This window comes from Indicator indicator, chromosome 2, assembly GCF_027791375.1.
Source record: "Indicator indicator isolate 239-I01 chromosome 2, UM_Iind_1.1, whole genome shotgun sequence".
NCBI lineage: Eukaryota > Metazoa > Chordata > Aves > Piciformes > Indicatoridae > Indicator > Indicator indicator.
Window position 1 is genome coordinate 52,871,761 of NC_072011.1, and position 12,082 is coordinate 52,883,842.

A 12,082-nucleotide genomic window follows, 5' to 3' on the forward strand; every position below is an offset into this window, starting at 1 on the left:
CTTATAGGACATGAACAGAAGCTGACATTACTGACTAATAGAAGAAAATTACTAATTGTCCCCCATGTGTACCCACACCTTGTCAGATGTTTTGACAGATTAATTAGTGCATGGGTGACAATCTACATACCTTAGTCAGATTCTAGGAAGTCTGTAAGAATGCACCAGTCTCTCTGGATAAACACATTTGTACACCAGAAGACAACTGAGCCATCATTAGGCGAGGTTTCATGTGGTTTTTTGAAAGCACATTCTAGCTACATTAATCATTTACTTTTTCAGCAGTGAAGATTTATCTGCAAATGTGTACTATAAAAGCTCAGAGCTATTCTGTGAGCAACTGGTTTAGGTCCCTACATGAGCAACAAGTAACAGGACTTGAACAAAACTAATGTACAAGATAGAGAATGTCTCATAATCCAAGCTGCTGTATTCTCCTTGAAGGTGCCTCCTTCCATCTCAGCTCCAAGGAAACATTTATCACTTTACAAGGTCTAATCCTGAGGTAGTATCAGTAATTCTCTTCTAAAACAGCTGCCTCTGAACTACTGAACTGTAAATTTGCAGAAAAATGTGCCTTCCTGGATTTGCACATTCAAATACACCCATTTATGACAATTTATCAATTAAATAGACAAACCAGAAAAACTCCTGAGAAATGAACCACCTATAGAGGAGGGCAGGCTAGGACCAAAAAAAACCCCAAAAACCCTCAGGTACCTCAGCTGAGCTCAGCTCAGCTGAGCTCTCTCCAACACACCATTTGCCTATTGTACCAAATAATTTCTTTTCCTCTTTCTTAGATTGTAATACAAGTCTAGTCTTCTGCTATTTGAAGCACCCAACACATTCCACAATGCAGAAAGGAATTCAAAAACATTATTAAATCTCTGACATGCAGCATTGTATTTAAACACTTTTCTCTACATAACAGTTAGTATGAAACATTAACTGCATACCAAAAGCCCTAAAATATGTAACATGGAAAAACCCCAAAACTTCAACATTTAAATGGCAGCTTTTATTTCCAACTTGCCAGAAAGAAAGTTAATTCAAAAAATTTGGAAGTTAAATTTATTAGCAACAAACATACTTAATGTTTGGATGCTAACTGCTGATCTGCCTCAATAGCACTCCCCTGCAAATATTTCAGTTCTATTTTATGAACTAGATTTCCAACTATGTACAAAGGCATTTTGGGACACCAAACTACCAATAGAAACATGGACACGTGGAAGAAAATTGCAAGAAAACCCTGCCATCACCTTTCTTGGTTCTCAGAAAGGACCACAACAAAGTAGGAAGCAGCAGCACTTAAAGTATCAGTATCGTGATTTAGGTTTCTCTGCTATCACAGATTCCCACAACAGAGCCTTGGCAAAGGTGCCAGCAATCACAGCGACTTTACTCAAATACGTTTACATAATTAATTTTCTTCACAAGCAGAAACTTGCCCTGTCCACCCTCTCTTCTGAACCTAACAGAGCTCTGAATCTCTGTTAATATTTCTGTCTACCAGCAAAAGACAGCATCAGCCATCTCCTAAAGTTATCAGCCAACATCTTTATCTGGTAAGTTGACTAAAGCATTTTCCTAAACAGGCTGAGTCTTCGCAACACTATGCAGAATGTAAATAGACATCAAGCTTGCAAGGCTCTTACAAGTATGACAAACAAGGGAAGAAAAAAAAATTATATAATTTCAGATGCCTGTTTCCTAGGACCTTTGAAATAAATTATAAATTACCATTACCCCCAAAGCTCATCCAGGGTTCTTCCTCCTGAGGCAGGTGTGTTCACATTGAGCATTTCAGAAACCTATTAAACCTCCTATTAAGGAGGAAGATAGAATTTGTCTTCTGTATTTGGGGCAAGACTTTCAAGGCCTGCTACAAATGAAGGCATCAGAGATGTTACTCTTGCTTGGCACAAAATTAACTTATCCACTGGGTATACTGCTGTTCCCTCTCCTCTCCCTCTGTCCTGGTAAACAACAGGCACAAAGTTTTGTGTAGAAATTCCTTTACACTTTATCTTGTTCTTAAAGCACCTAAGATAAGCACTGCATATCACATACTCAGAAAATACAGGGTTTCCACTACCAACAGGATACAGTTTTGCATTGAAAGAACGAATCAAAGTACTGAGGGAAGGGGGAAAAATTCAGTGTTGTGAAAATGGCATGTAGTGGCAGATATCAAAAATGGGATCTGGCTTCTATTAGTGAATCTCCGATTGGCAAAGTCCCCTGATTTTGCCCAGACTTGTCCAAAAACCTACCTTAATTATCATCATCAATAAGAAGCTAAAGGCATTTTATCTACAGGGTAGTGAATGCCTCCTCTCAAAAGAGGGAGTTCCATGATAAGAGCTAATCTAAAAAACCTGAGGAATGCAAACTATTTTCTTAGTTGTAAAAACAAGAAAGAATTGCACAAACACAAGTTAAAACAACTACTGGTAACCCCCCCCAATTCTCCCGCACAGCCAATTTCTCGTGGGCTAAGGCACTACACAGTGTCCTTCAGGTAGCAATGCTTTAAACCAAGTCCCATGACCAAAGGATGGACTCTTTGAAAGAGCGCATTAGTTTCACACACTCTCACAAATTATGCCTTCCTATTAACCTTATTTTCTTGGTTCATAAAAGCAGTGCAAGGCCACCTTCAAAACAGCTTCAGCTCTTTCAACTAGGAAGGCAGAAAAATCTGTGCACATTCTGTTTTGTAGATAGCTGCTAGGCAGTCTGTAAGATAGCTCATTCTGGTTGCTAAGATCACATACAAGTTACAGAGATTTACCTGTTATACTGTGGCATGTAGTACTGTTTTCTGAAAGTTCTACAGACAAAGCATAAGTGAGTTACACCCTACATATACTAATCTGTTAACATCAGGTCTTGATCATTAGCTCAGTCATGGTGCCTGCTACTAAATCAGTTTTTTTCCCCACTTTCTGTTCTGTAACAGATTAACATTTAGGTTCCAAATATGTCCCAGAATCCCACGGTGTTGGTACACTATTGCTTTGACAAGATTTTCTTTGAAAGACCCTCTAAGTTACAGAAGAACTAGCTACTTCCAGAAACTGATTCACCTATTTGTCACAGTGAGAGCACAACTATCATTCTTTTACAGAAATCAAAAATATTTTTCTTAACTGTAGAAATTACAGCTTGTCCATTAAAGCATATACTAGAAATCATTGATCATTGCCAAATCAATAATCTTTAAATGAAGCCTAACCATAATTTCTGTCCTCTACATCAGCCCAGGCTGTAGCATGGCACGTCTCAATGAATTACAATATCCAACTTCGTATTAAGAGTTAAATCCAACATACAGCTTTCATGAAGCCTGAACATACATAAAAAAGAGGTATTTGAATCCCACCTTCATTAATACTTAATTAAAGCTACCACAATACACAGTACAATACAGAAACTAAATTGCTATATAGTGGGTTAAATCACCGCCCTGACACCCTCTATTTAACAGCAGCTTACCCTATGTCCTCCTGAAGAAAACATGAAATATCACAGCAGACAATAAAAACATCATCTATCCTAAGGTATGTTTCTCAATCCCTGTCAGATACTGCTGGTTTATGCCCTAGAGTACAATAGTTAAGACCCCTTCAGATCTACCTGCAACTTTTCCTCCTACGAAGCTATTGGTACAATTATACACGTTCCTTTGGCAGTAAGTACTACAATTGTATTGTTTGTTGTTGGTTTTAATGCAATTTAGTGGTATTATATACATTGTCTTTCAAAGTACTAGTCACTGCCTCAAAAGGCAGTGACATTATTACTTATTAATTGCAAAATATTAGTTTGCACATATATCCTACCACCTCCAATGCCCTTGAAACAAAGCTACACTAATACTGTCCATTCAACTTCCTAAGAATTCCTTCCAGTTTCTCTTCGATAGATCACAATTTGAGTATTCCAGGTGAATTTCAGCAAGTTTAACAATGTCCTTAATAACAATGTTATTAAGACAGCATTACACGACTGTGGCATTTCTTTTCTGCCCAATGCTAAGGAGATACAAAAGTTCAAATAAAACAGTTGAAGCCTTTTCTCTCCACCCTCAACACATATAGTTAATTTACAATCCAGTAACATGAATGAGTAATTTGATTATTCCCTCTAACATGCATATTCTTGAATTTATCAGCATCATCTGCTATGCTTCCCTTTTACCCAGCTTTCTTGGATTCCCTTTACAATTCCTCAAGTCTTCTTCAGTCTTGCCTAATCCAAATACTTTTGAATTATTAGCAAGTTTTGGCACACCATCATTCATTTATTAGATCACAAACATACACGTTCACCACCCTCTTCTCAGAGCTGTTTCTACATCACATGGTAATTTAAGATTTACATTATTACTGGGAAAAAACAAACAAACAAACAACAAAAAATTCTTAGTCATAAGAAGGAATACACCGAGAACTAGAAAGCAAAGTTACAGTTTCAAAAACGCTTGATTTTAAGCAAAGCTTGGTATCTAAACTCTTCACTTGAGAAGAGTACAAGACTTTCACTATGTCTACAAGACATAATAGAGGGAGGCTGTAGGTTGGTGCTTTCTTCTTTTCAGGACATCACCCATCCAACATGTCACATACCTGACTCCCTCCAGAAAAATCCTCTGGTTAGAAATCCTTCTTAATGTAATCTAAATTTATGCATAATTAGTGCTAAGTTTATAGTCCCTTAGGTATTTTCAGAAGTTGCTCATCCTTAGTCGACCATAATAAGTACAACTGCTTATTAGGTCAACAATGATGGGAGGGGAAATATATTTTAAAACAATTATGTGCATTCCTCATATATGCTTTGGGCTGCATCATTGTCCTGCGTCCTTAATTACAGATGGCACTTTTAGCATTGATTTGCTGACCTTGAGAAACATTAAAGAGCAATCTTAAAGCCTTCTTTATTTTCCCCTGGATCTAAAGCCCAAAATACCAACCAGCATGGTTCAGACACCAAGGTGTTACATTTGCATAGTTACACTACCTTTATTTGACCACAATCTTACCTTACCTCTTCACTAAAATTGGGCTAAATTTCATTATATTATGCATGGACATTAAATGTCGAAGACAATGAAATTAAAATGCTTTAAATCCTTCAAACCTCCGTGTGAAGTCAACCTTCCATTCTGTAAGTTCGCTTTAAAAACGCACTCCATTATACGTTAACAAGTAAAAAACAGCAACTGATTTAGACAGCGAAAATCATTAATTCAAAAGAAAACTAGTTCAACTCTACTATCTTAAGGGATCAGTAAAGTCAGTATTTTCTTGCCTACCAAAGCATTGATTGTGAATAAACAGGTTAAAATTGCCTAAAGATTTATTTAAACAGAAGAGGTGCAAGCAGAAGAAAATGTACATCCTTGTTTAACAAGGAAAACCAAATCTGATTTTCATCTAAAAAATAGTAACATCAGTAACAATGTTGATGCCTCTAACATTTAATATAAGCTGTACCTTGTGACATCCTTAGCTTTAAATTGTTCAGCAAGCTCCAATTTTGTGCTCTGGTTGCTTACCATTACAAAACTATGCAGACATTTTAATCATGAACTCCAATTAGCTGACTAAATATCTTTACAGTTAAAAAAAAAAAAAAAAAGATCCCCAAAGATTGGAGAGTCAGGAAAATAGAAAATAACTATCCCAATATTGCACACAACACAAAAATATTTCACAAAAAGAGATGAAGACCAAGTCAACAACACCTCCATAACCTGGCAACACACCTAAATAGCAGCCTTTGGACACTTGGACATTCAAGCCATTGATTCTCTTACACTCCAGATTTCTCATCACTCCTTTCTATAGCCTGGAGGAAAGGGAACAGTCATGGACTGCAGTTCCTGCTCCCAGGGCTATTTCTGTATCTGAGAGGAACCTTAATTCCTTCAGAGCATGTGAGATGTCACCTCTTCAGCTTCAAATGCAGAGCAAACCAGAAGACCTTAAGCAGAACATAAGCATGTGTAGGATAGGCTACACTCCTTCTGGACATGGACTGAATCCAGCACAACCAGAGGAAAGTCCAAGTGCCCACTGAATTTTGAGGTCACCTGTACGAGGTTAAATAGTGGAACCAAAATCACACTTTCATCATGATCTTGAATTTCAGCTCAGGTCTATGTCAGTTACTTTAGGATTTAGTCTTTAAAATCTTATATATATATTTTTTAAACAACCAAGGAAATGGAGTCAGCAGATTTCACAAGGTCTCTGAATAGATAACCTGTAGATTTAAAAAATGCAACCAGACCTTTTCACTTAAAATTACAGAGAATCATGTGCACAGGCATGCTCCTCACAGGTGGCACATCTACAAGATAAAGGTTTGTTTTCACAGACCAGGAGCTGATCCAGTGGAACTCCAGAAAGTATAGTAAGCCAAAGCACACTGCAATGGACTTAGACATAAAACGACTTCTATGGCATCTGCTCAGCATAAAAATTAAGCCTTTATTAAAATCTTCTTATAATTGTGCTGGAGACAAATGCACGAATATACTGAATACCAAGTATTACAGCTTGGCTCCTGCAAAGACTTGTATACATGTTTATTATTACGTATATAAAATAAGTTCCGTGGTTTCTAAAGCACTAGGCATGAACACGAATTTAAGCACAAGCACATGGGTGGGTCATTGCAGGACTTTAGGACCCATACACTACTGAGCAGCACTGACAGCTGAAAAATTTTTACCTTCGTATACTACCAGCAGTTTATGAAACCCCCTCAACTGACTAACCCTTGCAACAGAGAAGGACTTGCTTCCAGCCCAGGAGCTGGAATTGAAGCATACTTTTCACATGGCATGTATCCATGTTAAACTTAAATCTTGATTAAAACGAGCTACTTAAGTATGATTTATTCTAACAGCCTTACTGGATATGAGGAGAAATAGAACGAAGAGCAGCGACTATAGCTGTGGTGGTAAGAAAACAAACACAGAAAAAGGAAACCATAGAGTTACCAGAAGTATGTAGACAACTCAGGAGGTTTTTTTATATTAAATACTTTCTTCAAGCCACTGGCAGCCAAGACAATTTGCTAAGTGTACAAACCAGAGATACTTCACAGAATGCCATTCTATTCCTAAGTTAAGATAACTGACACTAATAGGCTTCTGCTGGACAAGAATGACCAGGAGAAAGCCAGGCATCAGTATTAACATTGGTTACTAATTAACAACACTGCTCCAAAGCTACTTCTGCTACTACTACATACACATTTAAAAGACACGTTTAAAACTGTAGGTATAGTGTCCATACAAAAACTCAACTTGCCTAGTACTGGGATCAGTCCTGCAGACCTCACTCTGGACTTGATCTGACCACTAGATTCTCTGAGCTTGCATCGAGCCACTTGTGATCACAAGCTTCTTGCACGCAAAGTGCCAGAATTGATGGCCATGAGCTCTGCCACAGATTTTAGGGTCTATCTTTTAACTGACGGGCTGTGCTCTAAACTGTAAGTTTGCAAAACTCCCAACTTTTGTAGCATGACCCATTAGAGACACACAAGTGCCCTCTGCCTGTAAGCAACTCTGGCACAGCTTCTTAAAGAAACCAAATGAAGTTCAAGCAAGTACTGCCAAGAACAGAACAGGGCCTAAAGCTTATTTGCATTACTATGATATCAACACATGCTTTATTTTACACCATGTAACAAGTACTAGACGTCAGCTACAGACCCCCCAGAGGGCAGGAGCAAAAGCTGTATAATCTGTATTTTGTCACTCATATTTGATAGGACACTCTCAGCCGGGTAAACAGAAAGCAGCCCCCGTTGGGACTGCCTCCCCTCACATCTCTCCCCAAAGAGACCTGGCTACCTTCTTGCTTAATACGGAGATTGGCAGGTGGCGACTTGTGATTTGGGGGTAGCCATTTTATATGTATATTTTCCCAAACTCTGAAGAACTTCACCGAGTAACAATGCTTTCAGAATAACCAGAGTTTAAAAAAAAAAGGAGCTGTCTTCTGGTAGAAGTATTTATTTCAGCTACGGCTTCAGGCGGTGAGCCAAAAATCCCACAAAACTTTTTTTAGACAACAACCTTTACCGGCCACTGTTCCCACCTTGTTAAAGCTCAAGAGTTTCTTATAATGGAAACAAATGATTATTTCATGCAAATCACAGATAAAACATTCTCGATAGGAAAGCTCCAGCACACATTATATCCACACACCACACATACATTATGTAACGCTTGTCCCAAATACACTCTGATAAAGCAAGCTAATTCGACATCTTAAAAATTCATCGCCTTTGCCACATCAGAAATGAGAGCAGATGTCACTCTCTTCCCCTCGCCGCGTTCTGCATAACTTAGCGCTACAAGCTACTTGCTTGAAGACGAGCGGCCAGTTTAGGCTTGACTGTAACTAACAAAGAACAAGGTAAACCCCAGGGCGGGGGGAGACAAATGGGGGCACGCCGCGGTGTAAATACCAGCAGCTCAGCAGAGAGCCCTCTCCGTCCCTAGCTATTTCCAATTACCTCTCGATTACACGAATGACACCTTATCTGGGTGTCCAGCAGATTAAATTCACAGGCTAGGCGGACTGTCCGAAGCTTGTTTATCGCAAGTCACCGACTAGCACTGGTAACCCAAGCTCAGCTATTTTGGTCATTTACGAAGAAGAGCGCACACGCCGCGGAGCTGTATCCGCACCTCGCGGAGCGCTGCTAGCCTCACGCAAAACACTGCCTGTCGCACTACCTGGAGTCAAAAGCATCGCTCAGATCGTTTCAAAGTCAGCGCGGATGGCTGATAGGTGCGGAGACATGCCCCATCCCCAACTCCAACAAACTCGGCGGCTCCTTACCTGCTGGGCGGCCGCCGGGGCAGCGCGGCGGCTCCGGCTTTGTGCGTTCCCGCGGGAGGCGGCTGTCCTGGCCCGGAAGGCGGCGGAGTCTGCCGCGGGTCGCGAAATGAGTGGGGAGCGCGGCGAAGCGCTCCCCAGGCGGTGAAGGACGGAGACCCGCTCCCGCCGCCCTAGCCCGAACCACCGCGGGCAACTTCGACGGGGCGGCCAGGAGCTGCGGCCGCCAGTGGCGGCGGCGGCACGGGGGGCCGGGGCGCCTTGAGCTCCTGCTGGCGCCCGCGGGGTGCGGGAAGGAGGGAGGTAGGGCGGGAGTGAGGCCGGCCGGGAGGGAGGGGAGTGGTATCCCGCGGGGGCGAGCGGGGCCGGCGGGCGAGGAACCCGGAGGCGGCGGGGCCGGGGCCGGGCTGGGGCGGCGCGGGGAGTCACGGCCCTGGAATGCCAGGAATGTGGGGCGGCCGCTGCGGCCGCGGGGCCCGGAGACGTCGGGGACGCGACTTGGGATTTCTTTTCTCTTTCGGGTTTTTTCTTTCTTTCTTTCCTTCCCTTTTTTTATTTTTTTTAAACTCTTCCCCCCTCCCGCCTCCCCAAGGAAGGAGGAGGACTGAAACCCACCCCGCGGAGGAGGGAAGCGGAGGAAGGAAGAGGAGGGCACAGGCTCCTGCCAATCCGGGCGAGTGCCGGCTGCAGCCCTCCCGAGGAGGGCAGAGCTGCCACGCGCGAGGTTCCTTCTTTTCCACTCCCGTCCCGTCCCGCCTCCCCACCGGAGGGAACCGGCCCCTTCCCCGCCTCTCCCGGCGCGCGCGTGGCCGCGAGCCGCCGTTGGGGTCTGCGCACGTGTCGGCGCGGGCCGCGGCGGGAGGGGCTGGGCCGGGGCGAGCCCACCGCCCTGTGTGCAGCGCGGCCGGGCGGGAGGAGCTGCGGCGGGCCGGGCCCGGGGGAGTATCCCCGGGAGGATTCGGGGTGGGGCGGAGCAAAGCTAAGGAAGTCTTGGCACTCGTGGCCCTCGAAGCTTCTGCGTACCTCTTCCCAGCTCTCCTGGAACTAGGTGGGGTGCCGACCCGTGCCCCTCTTCTCTGTTCCACAGCCCTCTGTTCATTTCCCTTAGTCTTGCGTTAGAGCATCATTTCTTCTGTTCTCCCTATAGTCGTTCCTCCTGCTTTTCCCTTGTCAGCTCTTTTGGTCTCCTGCTCACTGTGTGACCCTCGGTCCTAGGTGGGTGATTCTCCCTGCTTCTCCAGCCGTGCAGAGGTGATGGATAAAGACCCATGGTGCCTGCATCGTACAGGAGCCTTGGTAGAAAGCAAGCAGGAGAAAACCTGAAGTTGTTTTGGGATGTGACAGCTTCCAATACATTAAATGCCCAAGATACCCAGTTCACGGCAGATGTGGAGAAGCCTTCCTGATGTCTGCCGTGAGAGAGAAGGGGCAGAAAGGGCACCATGCTGTAGGAAGCAATGAGTATCATGAGAAAGGTTGGGGCTACCAAGAGCAATTGAATAAATCACACCAGACTAAGCAGGCTTAAGAACAGTGTGAGTATTAGAAATGATGTAGATTCTCTTGCGTGTCATAGTGGATGAACAGTTTGCAAAATTATGTTTGCCTTAGACTATGTTTATTTAAAATTATCCACATTCCTAAATGTGCATGTAAATACTTCTGGTACCAGTGGGCACCTGCAGAAATGTCAAAGGGAGGTATCCATCACCAGAGTTGCAAGGACTTGTACACCTTACTGAACTAGTACGTGAGCAGATTTGTTTGGAGTCAGGATTACTCAGATTCTTAGTGGTAAGGGGATCAGGAGCTGAGAGAGGGAGAAATAGCACAGATTCCTGCTTTTGATAAGTAAGTAATTGTATTTAAATACTGTATGTGGAATCACAGGCTTATGCCTTACCTCTGGGATAATATAATTACATTTTGCAAGGAAAGTCCTTTTCATCTGAGACTCTCAAACATTTTACAAACACCACACCTTAATGAAGTAAGTAATTATTGCCATTTTACACGTGGCTACACTGAGGTACTAAGAAGTGACACCATTTAAGGTTTTAACATGAATTATGCTTGACCACATGTAGATACAGAGCTTTGAGTAAAAATCTGGAAGAAACCTCGGGTGTCAGAAGTAGATGATCAGATGGATCATAGAGCTTCTGTGCTTTGAATTGATAGAGTTTATGCCAGAACGTGGCTTTCCCCTGCTAAGTGGACAGTTGCATGAGAGGATAGCATGCATCAAAAGTAGGGTTTTAACTTCTTTTGTTCACTCTCAGGTTTTCCCCATGCCTGGCCAGGTGTAAGGATTTGGGTTTTAAGACAATGAGTACTAACTTCTGCATCTGTGCCTCAAGGTGGTGTGCTGCAGCTGGTCACTTTCATAGGTCTCTGCATTTGAAGTAAACTTGTTTAATGACCTTAACTGCAAATGAAATAGTGTTGCCAGAAGCATAAACATGCTGACAGATGAGATGATTTGGAGAGGGTATTTTATGTACTGTTTACTTGCAGAATGGGTTCCCCTAGAAGAAAATCAGACTACTCATGCAAGAGCTTTTACTAAAAGGTCAGCTCAACAAATTCTGCAAAATTAAATGTATTTAAAACTTACTCAGCCAAGGGAAGCTCCTGACACTGGGAATAGCGAAGATGATTCCTTTTTTGTGAGATTACTTAATGCTGTGATTAATGTCTGTATTAGATTTGCCAAGGTTGTAGCAGGAGGTGCTTTGAGATCACAGCCAGTTACGGCAAAGAGTCTCCATCAGAAAATCTGTTGTGTTGGTGCTACTACTGCGTTCTATGACCATTGAAACCTGGAATCTTTGTATACATTTTGTTTCCCAAGAGCTGTCAGGAGTATATAACCTGGGGATTAAAAGCAACAGTCCCCACCTACTACTCTGAGAGTGGTTTCAGAAAATACTAAAACTAGACTAGATGTTCCTCACACTGTTTCAAAATTGGGATATTAAAATTATACAAATAATTGATTTGTTTTCAAAGGCTTATGCTGGTTCAAATTTACTCAGAAAACTTTGATGGTTAATCTTCTATCAATCATATAGTCTGCCTAAGGTATCATCTTTCTATGCTGCTAGAGAATCATATTACAGCATTTTTAATTTTTTTTTCTAATAAGGTGACCACTTTATATTTAGAGATTTTATTGACTTTCTGTAATGATTTACAGAATTTAG